We start from the raw sequence: 9,249 nt of genomic DNA, 5'->3' as shown, positions 1-9,249 counted from the left end.
GGGAGGCAGAAGCAGGTGTGTCTCTGTGAGTTTGAGGCCATCCTGGGCTACAAAGAGAGTTCTAGGACGGCCAGGAATATCACACAGAAAAACCAGGACTTGAAAAACAAACAACAAAAAGAACTCAATAATTCAATACAAAGCAAACAATTTGTAAAATGTAAATAAAGTTATTCCAAAATGGTTCAAGCATCTGACAGAAAAATTCAATAGACCATCCACATCTCTTCAACTTATTTTAATATTTCACATCAATAAATCACACTCCCCAATCCATTAATGTGTCCTTGTACTGACACAGTGGGCTCTTCATCTTGGCTGCATAGTAAAAATCACCTGAGGAGGTTTAATAATCCTGACCCAGAAGCCAAACCCAAGAAATCACATCAGCATCTCTGGCTGTGGGACCCAGACTTCAGCAGTTTCTCCTTCAGTGGGCTGCAGGGGGTTTGATTTCATCAGCAGGTGAAACTTGTATGACAGGTGTTCATTCAGAGTAAAGGGACAGCAGCAGTTCCCCTGGCACTCCTGTCCAAGAATCACTCCTCTCCATCTGAGACATACATGTCTTTATCAGTGACTTCACATCTCTCTCACCCACGAGGGCTTATGCTCTCCCGAGAAAAAGGCCTCCTATTTTAAGGCTACTTCTGGAAATCTAGACTTGAGAGGAAAGAATGGCTCAGTGTCTTCTCCACAGACTCCCATGACAATTTGAGATAGCCAGGTGATGGATGTCAGGCAGGTACTTCATGCCCAGCATTGGTCTTCCCAAATGACCAGCCTAAGCCAGCCAGGTTTCCATTCCTCCTCTGTTCAGGGGCTTTGTCCCTATTCTGTCAGCACAGGAAATTGCTGGCAGGTATCTTACTTTGTGAAGTGGGCAGGAGACATATAGAGGCTGTACTGCTCAATGATTTCAACACTGTTTGGCTGGGATTGAAAAACCTTTGCACAAAGCTGCCCATCTCTGGTGAGCTAGGACACCCACACGAGGGTGCAAAGGCCAGGTTCTCCGAAAGCTTCTATGCAGGCCAGAGAAATATGTTGGTGTAGCTTCTAGATATAAAATCAGACAAATTGCTGCTTTGTTTAGTTTTCTCCATCATAATGGAACTTTGCTACTTAAAGCATAATTATTTTTCCTTTTTGCTGACATGACTATTCAGAAGCAGGAGTTCAAAGGTGAACTTTAAATCTGGACAATTAGAATCATTCAATCTGTGTCAGGAATGGTAGTGAACGGTAAAGACAAGTGAGAACCTGGGTAACCAAAAATCCTCCTTCAAGTGAGGAGATCCTCACTTGATCAACACACAAGGCCCACACAAAGGAAAAGGTGGGCATCTGGCTACAAATGTATTTCCTGTCTTGACCAGAGGGTCAATCCCCAAAGAGTGACAAACTTCTAAGCCCTACAGTTTTATTTTCTTCTTCAATTCTTTCCCTTCTCTGAAACAAGAGTCTGCTAGAAACTTCTACAGGAGAAGTTGAGGATTAGATATATTTTTAACCAGCCTGTATATCATTCACTTGCCCACGCAATCTCCCAGACCTGGACCATCCTTATGGGACCACCCCAAGGTGTCTCATCTCCCTGGCTTTGTTGGAAGATGTTGTTTGTTGGGATGCTGGATGCTGCTGGGATGCTGGGATGTTGGGATGTTGGGATGCTGGGATGCTATACTCTTGCAACCTGAACTATACAAAGGCTCCCTGGCCTCACAACCATATTTTCAAATTTGCAAATTTTCTAAAGGAATATAATTTCAAGTATTTATTTAAAAATAAGTATTTCCAACATTTATTATATGTGTGCACCTCTGTGTCTATGTGGTAGCGAATGCACATGTATATACATGCCATGAGTGTGGAGGTCAGAGGACAACTTGCAGGAAATCAGTTCTCTCCTCCTACCATGTAGGTTCCAAGAGCTAATCTGGGTCTTCCCACTTGGCAGTAAGTGTCTTTACCCACTCAGCCAGCGCACCCCAAATCAGTGTTTTTAAGACATATTCTAGCCCTCTGAGAACCTGCCATAATTTTCCTAACAGAGTTACACAGGCTATATATATAAAGTATTTCTCCTAATGTTTTATTCTTTTATTTTAGAAGGGCTTTTAATAAAACCCACATACATTTATTGAGTATGGTGGGAGATCTTAAGTTTCAATTACGATTCTTTTGTAACCAGAAGTTTACAATTATTATTGACCCAAGTGGTTGGAATAGACTTTCCAGGGAAGGGGAGAGAAGGAGGAAAGAAGGAAAAGAATGGGGCTGTGAATAGAGGAGGCCAAGGAGGAGCTGGACAAGAGAAAGAGGGGAGGGTGTGAGTAGGGGCAGGGCAGGGGTGCACATCTTGCACTGAGTGTAGCATGGATTCCCTTAACTCCCAACTGAGCAGGACTAGTCTTTAGCCCCCATGCTTTCTGGAGAAAGGAGTTGTAATGACATCCAGTATCCACTGAGTGATTGTACCCCAGCAATTCTAATAGAAAACAGTTGTTCACATATTAAAAGCTTTGTGCCATGTGCGGGGATGCAGAGGCAGAGGGCGAGGCTTATAGCCCTGCAAACCAACAAGGAGGCACAGCGGAGCCAGACAACTAGTGTGGGCATTGTTTTTCTTCCTAGATAGCAGCGTGCTCTTTGGTTTCTAGGCAAGATTTTCATAAATACTCAGAGGCAGTGATGAGAACTTGCTAGTCCAGCTGTAGTGCCGTCTTTGATCAAAAGATGGCAGCATTGTTCAAGCGCTTCTTCAGATCTCCTTTTATCCAGGGCAGCAGGAAGAGCTGCTGACATATAAGATTAGTGGAGAAGGGAACAGTAACCCCGTGGATCACACACACACTGTCTGTGCTGATACATATTGGATGTATTAAAAGTGCCACAGTTCTGTGTAAACATGTGCAAGTATTAAAATCATTCATTCATTTGCTGGCTTACAGGTTTGAATGTTCATTAATTCCCCAGGTGTTGAGTCCCTGATAGATCCTAGCGCCGGGGGCTGACAGTACTTGTTTGGTCTGCAAAAACAGACACAGTCCTAGCTCCCATTAAGCACAAAGCCCAGTGTGGGGATGGACTTGAAATAGAACACATGAAAATTAACTTACAGTAATTAAAGGAATAGAATTACTATACATATTTTTTTTTCTGTTTCTAGACTACTTAAAAATACCCAAGTTCAGTCAAGAAAGATTGCTCAGTGGTTAAGAACACTGCCTGGTCTTCTAGAGGACCTGGCACTATAATGGCTTATAACCACTGTGTTCCAAGGTATCTGATACTCTTTCCTGATTTTTGTTGGTACCAGGCATGCATATGGTGCATATTCATAAATGCAGGCAAAACACTCATACACATAAAACAAAATTAAGTAAATCCAAACAGTTAGGTAAAAACATACTTAAGTTTACTTTTCTTTTTTTTTTAAGTTAAAAATTCCTTATTTTTTTATTCCTGGTACCACTACCACAATTTACAGGGCAATATACCTGATGTAGTGAAAGAAAAAGCTACAACAGATAAAAGACCTCAGGGATGTACATCTAACTGACACTACAATTCCTCTAATGCATTTGGGACAACTGTCTCAAAGTAACCTGCAGCTTTCCTGACAACTCCTCGCTCTCTCTCCTGTTAAGAACTGTAGCCTTTTTTTCTGGTTTTTTAAAAAAACCTTCTGCTACCATATCCACCACCAGATCCACAGCCACCACCATAGGGACTGCCTGAGCTTCTCCCACCAAAACCGCCCCCTTCGTGGGTCCATAATCTGACTGCTGCTGTCCACGACAATTTCCAATCATTATAGTTCCCACACCATAGTCACTGCCACCAAAATTTCCTCCTTCATTGTAACCATCCTGTCCTCCTCCACCATATCTACCACCTTGGTTTCCATATCCTGGTCCACCACACCGTAGCCTCCTCTACTACTGTAACCAGGACCTCCACCTTAGTTTCCACCGTCACCTCCAGATCCATTATATCCACCATCACCACCTCCGTAACTACCTCTGCTGCCACCACCTCCACCACCATAGCCTCCTCTTCCACCGAAGTTTCTACCACAACCAAAGTTACCTCCACCACCTCCAAAGTTTCCACCACGACCCATAAAGTTGCCAGATCCACCTCCACAACCTCTCTGTGATCCAGCAGACTGCATCTCTTGTTTAGAAAGAGCCTTTTTCACTTCACAATTATGCCCATTAATAGTATGGTATTTCTGAACAACAATTTTATCAACTGTGTCATGATCATCAAAAGTTACAAAAGCAAATCCTCTCTTTTTTCCACTCTGCCTGCCTTCCATAATTTCTATGGTTTCAATCTTGCCATATTTTTCTTTTTTTTTTTTTTCTTTTTTTTTTTTTAGAAGTAATTTACTTTATTTTTCTTGTAAAAACCCTTATGTGGTAGCCACAGCTGGAGCCTGGGTCCTCTGAACAGACACTCTGGTGTGGGTTTTCACAAGATGATCAGTGAATTCCTGATAAGGAGACTTGGTGAACACAGTTTCTTTCCAGAGGTCGGGTGTCAGGTAGCTGTAGGTCTTGGAAATGGCATCAAAAGTGGCCTTGGCAAAGTTGCCCAGGGTGGCAGTACAGCCCCTGGCTGATGTGTAGCAGTCATCAATACCGGCCATCATCAGTAGCTTCTTGGGCACAGGAGCTGAGACAATGCCAGTGCCTCTGGGGGCAGGGATGAGACGCACCAAACAGAGCCACAGCGGCCTGTCACCTTGCACGGAACAGTGTGTGGCTTGCCAATCTTGTTCCCCAGTAGCCTCTCCGCACAGGGACAATGGAAAGCTTGGCCAAGATGATGGCCCCTCGGATAGCAGTGGCTACCCTCCTTGGAGCACTTAACACCAAGACCGACGTGACCATTGTAGTCCCCAATAGCGACAAAAGCCTTGAACCTGGTCCGCTGGCCAGCCCGTGTCTGCTTCTGCACTGGCATGATCTTGAGAACCTCATCCTTTAGGGATGCGCCCAGGAAAAAGTCAATAATCTCGGACTCCTTAATGGGCAGGGAGAACAGATAAATCTCCTCCAAGGACTTGATCTTCATATCCTTAACCAGGCGGCCCAGTTTGGTGACGGGGATCCACTCCTTGTCTTCGGCTTTTCCTCCACGAGCCCCGCGGCCTCGACCACGGCCACGACCTCGGCCACGCCCGCGGCCCCTAAGACCGCTGCCGAATCCTCCGCGGAAGCCGCCTCGCCCTCCTAATCCTGGTCCCCCGGGTCCTCCGGGCCCTCCCGCTGCACCGGCGTCATCCGCCATTTGGTGTTTTCCCGAGGAAGAAGAAGCTTTTCCCGAGGAAGAAGAAGCCATATTTTTCAAAGTAGTCTCTCAGATTATATCCTTCTGTATCTTCTTTAATACCACCAACAAAAATTTTCTTCACCATTAAATGGGCACCAGGCTTTACAGAATCCTCTCTAGAAACAGCTCTCTTTGGTTCCACCACACGCCCATTAACCTTGTGTGGCCGAGCACACATTGCAGCATCCACCTCTTCAACACAAGAGTAGGGCACAAAACGAAAGCCCCTGGAACATTTTTGGGGTATCTCTCATTACCACACAGTCTGTAAGTGTGCCCCATTTCTCAAAATGCTCTCTTAAGCTATCATCTGTGGTTTCAAAGCTCAGACCACCAATAAACAGCTTCCTCAGCTGCTCTGGTTCCTTTGGATCACGGCCCTCCATTTTGAGACCAGACTCACCTCTTCCAACTCGAGTTCAACATGGGACCGAGAGGAAGAGCTTAAGTTTACTTTTCTACTGGTTGAGCAATTCTTGAATGTGCAGAACAATGCCGGACAAAAAGCAGGTACTTTACTAAGGCCACTAACTGAAAGAGGGTGTGCAGAGATGCCTGTGGGAACCCATAGGGGAGTAAGGTTTCATTACTTCCTAAAGGGTCCACGATCTATCGATGTGCATTTGCATGTAAATGGCATCGACTATACTGTGTACTCTCAATCATTCCCAGGTTACTGATCACACCTAATGATTTATATAAGTAGTTGCACTGTATTAAGTAATAGTGAAAAGATAAAAATCCACACATGTTCAGTATAGCTAGAAAAATTCCAAAATGTTTTAACTCGTGAGTGATTCATTCTGTGGATCAGGTAACCCTGTGGATGCAGAAGGTTGCCTGTAATTCTAAAGTTGGGCTACATATATCCAGAATATGATCCTATGTGAGGGCTTAGCCCAGGGACAGGAAATGGGCTTGAGGGGAGGATATTTGAGACAAGCTACATAGGATAAATGGATGGTAACTTGAGCTTGTGCACACTTGTGTACTGGGCAGGAGGTCCACAGGCACAAGAAGACTCTGCAATAGCCTGGGGGTGCAGAGGCCTGGGAACACAGTTTGTTTCAGGGACCCAAGAGTAGACAGAGCAAGTGCAGCCCAGAGAAGCAAGTGTTTTTTTCCTGTGATTCTCACTATAATCAGATGAGTGTATTGAGAGATACTGGGGTAAAGTGAGTGAGTGATAGAGAGAGAGAGAGAGAGAGAGAGAGAGAGAGAGAGAGAGAGAGAGAGAGGGAGAAAGAGAGGGGGGAGGGGAATGAGAGTGGATTTGGAAGCAGGCTAGAAGCTGCCATGCCTCTGGATGAGAGGTGATATCAGTGTGGATTGTGGACTGTGACAAAGGGTCAGAAGCTGACCAAGTCACCAGATGAGTACTCGGAGATGTGCAGGCTGTAGAGTGTGTGGGAGCGGAGGTGGGGGTGCTCTGGGGTGACTTACAGATTCCAACTTGGGATGAGTCTTGGTAGATAGGAAGTCCTTGAGGAAGATAAGTTTAGGGGAGGAGGGAAGATCATATGTTCTGTCCTGTAGATTGATGGGAATTTGAGATGTCATGTGCCCAGTGAGAACGAAGCATCAAAGACTGTCCAGAGGTAATGATTTGGGCGTTGATGGTGTTTGGAGGAGGCTGTTTACAGAAAGTTATAGGAAAGAAGGCAAAGCCAAGCCTCAAAGAACCCCCCCCTCCACACTCAGCACAGATGAAGGGCAGGCCCATAAACAAGACAGAAGATAAGGCCAAGGAGGAACAAGGCCAAGGCAGAAGCAGACAGACAGTTCTGTGTTGTATCTGTTTCCCTTCCAGTGCTATGATAAAATATCTGACAAAAACAGCTTAAGGGAGAAAGGGCTTGTTTTGGCTTACAGTTCCAGGGGTAGAGTCCATCATGGCCAGGAAGATGCATCCATAGGCAGAGAAGGCAAGGCAGCAGGAGCGGATGCTGGCTTCTCACATTACCTCCACACTCAGGGAGGAGACAGTGAAGAGCAAGTTGGGTGGCCTAAAACAGCTTCTAAGTTCACTAGTGACACACTTCCTCTAGCATGATTTGGTCTTCTAAAGACAGCATGACTAACTAGGGATCAAGCGTTCAAATGTGTGAGCCAATAGGAGGCATTTTCTATTTCTCAACAATGTCAGTGTTCTGGTCAGCATATCCTGTGCCACTTCTGTCGTTCCCATCCCCTGGCCACTCAGTTCCCACTGAAATACAAATGTCTCTGGTTCTCAGTAAAAAATACTACTGCTGCAGCCTCCAGAACTCAGCGGGAGACAGGAGCTGTGGTTAACTTGTACAATTGAAGCTATGGAGATATTATCAAAAGTGTGAAGGACAGGATAGGGCTAACTTACAAAACCTGAGACCCACTCCGAGCTCCCTGACTGGCCTGTCCTGACAGTGGAAAGATTTCCTGGGCTTTTCCGAATTGAAGTGTTATCACCAAGTACGTGAGCAGGGAGGGTATTGGTGTGAGGGTCCTTTACAGATGTTATATAGTCTTATAAAGTTCTTATAGACCAAGGCTCTAAATGGGCCTTGAAAGACAACAGTGTCAGACACTCACATGGTATAAGGAATTTTGAAATTGGTTTTGTAAAAGCAATGTCATATAATTTAGAAATCTAGACAATTTATAGAGGTAGGCATTTCTTCTCCAAAAAAAGCTGCATAAATGCCTTCTATCTGTTTTTCTGTGAACACCCTATTCTTTCCTAACCAAAAGTAAGGAAGAGGGCGGGGGAAGAAAACAAGAAATTCCCAAAATCTATTAGTGATGCAAGCATAAACAGAAAATTTTAGCAAAATAGTCTCAGGACCACCCAAGTTAATGAATTCCAGACCAAACAGCAGAAACAAAAGGATTACCACTAACTCCTCACCCTGCTTTTACAGGCTAAGGAGAAAGTGAAGGGTCGTCCCACTCCGCACAGGAAAGCCTTGCCTCTTCAGTAGCTCCATGATGCAGCACTCCCCAGGACCACACAGTGCCTGGCTTTTTGTTGCTTACCATGGCCCAGTCCCAAAATGGCAAAATTCCTCCTTGTATCAGGCACTATCCCTCAGGCAGCCCACAGTGGCCTAAACAGTCATTGTCCACTAGCAGGTAAGGACCCTGTGCCTCACAGTGCGTCTGAACTGCATTGACTATAGCTTTGAGTAAACGGAACCCCATCAGAGGGTAGCATTCATTTCTTTCAGTCCTGCTTTCAAAGTACCTGGTGCTTGGGGTTTGTGTTCCATGAAACAACCTACGAGGAGAGCTCTCAGTCTGAGGTGGCCCTGGTCCTTGCCGTATATTGATGATTTAGAACTCTTTCTTAGAGCCAGCTCCCCCAAAGCCCAAGACCATGGAAGATCTATGAACCAATGAGGGAGTAACTGGAGTGAGTCTGGTGGATTGAACCCACTTTTCATGGCTTATGCCACCCTACATTCCTTTATTAATGTATGTCAAGTATACATACCCATAAGACTCAGTTTGCTATTTTTATATAAAGTGTCCTTACTGAGTTCTTTAGAACTTAAAGGTAAATTAAAGTAACTTGGACTTTTTTTCCTTAATGAAAAATATGGGGCTGGATGTGGTAGCTCATGCCTTAATCCCAGCATCCTTGAGGCAGGCAGAACTCCGGGAGTTCAAAGCCAGACTGGTTCTACTTAGTGAGCTCCAGGTAAGCCAAAGCTAGTGAGACCTTGTCCCAGAAAAATAAATAGATAACAAAGAAGAAAGAAAGAAAAAGGTATTGAGTTCTGTCATACACATGCTTCCGTGTTTTAAACTTTCTTGGAACCAGTAGAGGAGTGTAGTTGGGGGGTCTTCATCTCTCAGATCAAGTCCTCCTCTCAGCTGTGGGGCAGACCTGGATCCAGGCATAGATGCAGTTGGTTACTGTCC

General features: G+C 44.9%; 1 pseudogene; it reads right to left on the bottom strand.

The window, feature by feature from the left end:
* Positions 1-3,678: 3,678 nt before the first annotated feature.
* Positions 3,679-5,763, bottom strand: LOC127187125 (heterogeneous nuclear ribonucleoprotein A3-like; annotated as a pseudogene).
* Positions 5,764-9,249: the final 3,486 nt, after the last annotated feature.

Source organism: Acomys russatus, chromosome 3 (assembly GCF_903995435.1).
Source record: "Acomys russatus chromosome 3, mAcoRus1.1, whole genome shotgun sequence".
Lineage (NCBI taxonomy): Eukaryota > Metazoa > Chordata > Mammalia > Rodentia > Muridae > Acomys > Acomys russatus.
This window is presented reverse-complemented; position numbering and strand designations above follow the sequence as displayed.